Below are 2,325 nucleotides of genomic sequence, written 5' to 3'. Positions count from 1 at the left end.
CACTTCCGGTTCAGCAATACACAACAATAGAATGGATGATTCTACATAATAAACAAGTTACATTAGTTTGGACTTAAAACCTAGAACTAAAACCATGTGGTGACATGGATGGATTTAAGGAAAGATGTAGAGCTAGTTAGCTAAGGCCACAGAATCCCAGACCTATTGATTTTAAGTGAGTCTAGATCAACAGCATTCCATTGCATTATCTTCCATCTCAGAGTCCTGCTTTTCCAGTGAGACCCACCCCACTCAGACCACGTATTTCCTGCCTGTGTCTTCACGGTGGTGGAAGCTGTTCTGATACAGGTATCTCCTTGACAGTCACCAGCTTCCTGATTTACTACCTGAACTGGAATCAACAGTTGTGAGGGATGTTTTTCAAACACCCAGGCTGAATTGAATGTCAGTCTCTGGCAGTCAAAATCTTCTGCCTTAGGAAACAGAACATGTACTCTACTCTGGGGCTCCTTTTTCTTCTCATGGGGTTCTGTGGTGATCTGTGGTTTTCAACACAAGTCCTGCTAGCATTCTGACTCAAAAGAAAGACCAGGGATAAGAGTTCTTTCTGGGGGCTGGTGCTGTGGCATAGCAAGTTACACTGCTGCCTGCAGCACTAACATCCCACATGGATGCCAGTTTGACTCCCAGCTGCTCTACTTCTTCCCCAGCTCTTTGCTGGGTAAAGCAGCAGAGAATGGCCCAAGCGCTTGGTCCTCTGCCCCCACATGGGAGACCTGGAGGAAGGGAGTGAACCTCTGTCTTTCCCTCTTTTTTTCTCTCTGTAACTCTGCCTTGCAAATAAATACAACTTCAAAAAGTTATTCTCCATCAAGCAATACACCCTTTTCCAGGCAGCTGTAAAGCTGGGAGTTGTAGCTTCTTGTATATTTTGGATAATAAGAGTTTTGGTTTGAAAGCATGTTCATCTGAAACAAAGGTCACTCATTATCCTTTGTTAGAGAAGGGGGCTCTGCTCTTTGAAAGTGAAAATCAGAAGCTGTAATGTGTGATGAGCTTCACCTGCCAGGTAGGGGGATACTTATTTGAAAGCCAGGACACCAGGAGAGGAAGCTTTTCAGATGCCTGGCCCTTGCTTTAGTCTTATGTCTTTGCTTCTTCTGTTGCTTCTTGATGTCAAGAGTGTACACTTTATGCTGAAATGAGGAATTGTGTCTTACCTCTTTTGGGCCTTTTTCTAAGAAGAGTGCATATATTTATCTTGGATATAAGGATAGCTTCTGGGGTGGGTGGATTTTTTTGGAAGTTTTCACAAGCCAGCCAGTAGCCTATATTTTCTTCACAGAATTCAGTTTTTAGAAAAGCCTCCAATACAGCCAGACCATCTGTAGGTAGGGAAGAGAAGGTAGAAAAAGAAAAAGAAACATGAGGAATATGAGGAAACTAATGATCAAATAATCCCTGTGCTTTTCTAGTACTAAGATTAGCTATTCTCTAGTTTTTACTCAATCCTGTAATCCTGTGGATTTAGCTCTTTAAAGACAAAGGTGCCAGTAGGCAAAATACTTAAGTTGGTTCCATACTACTAAAACATAAATACTTCAGTTTGTTTTAATGCCAACAATGTATTTACAGGAGAGGCATAAATCCTCAGGGAACTAAGTCTCTTGCAAACACTGCATGCAATGAAAAGCATCCTCAGCCTCAACCAAGAGCACTGCCATTGCAGAGCTGAAGGGTGATTTATCTTCCCCACATGGTGTGAATATGCTGAGAAATAAATGGAGATAAACAGAACTTCTAGGTTAAGTCGAATTCTCCTTGGTGAGATGCTCATTTGAGGACACAGCCTTTCTGCACTCTTGTGATACTTGCAATGGATTAAATTCAAGTCTAATTCACATTTGCTGGCCAGCAGCTCCTGGAATGCTTCTGACCACAACAGTGCTTCCTTCAGGGAAGGTCTGCAAGAGCAGTTCTCTAATGAGTTGTGCTCAGAGCAGTTGCCCTCCCAGCTCAGCAGTGAGCTGTTCAGATTGCAAACACAGGAATCTCAACTTACTTGATGAAAGCTTGCTACCTGCTTTTCTTGCCAATTGTGGCCTTCCCAGGAATGGTGGAGTTTTGCCATAGGTAGCTCAACCCAGTCTTCAATACTCTTAATCTTAAAAAAAAAAAAAAGACAATTCACTAAGTGGTCATCCTTGAATACACTACTGAGCCTGAATGCATTTTTACCAAATAAAGTCACCTAATAGCTATAAACCAAAAGCCAACAACAGGCTTACCCACCTAATATTACACTCAGTCCCAAAGTACTGAGCAGTTTCATCAGTTCCTCAGAATGTAACAACGCTGTGAGGA

The sequence above is a fragment of the Oryctolagus cuniculus genome, unplaced genomic scaffold (genome assembly GCF_964237555.1).
Source record: "Oryctolagus cuniculus unplaced genomic scaffold, mOryCun1.1 SCAFFOLD_38, whole genome shotgun sequence".
Classification (NCBI taxonomy): domain Eukaryota; kingdom Metazoa; phylum Chordata; class Mammalia; order Lagomorpha; family Leporidae; genus Oryctolagus; species Oryctolagus cuniculus.
This window is presented reverse-complemented; position numbering follows the sequence as displayed.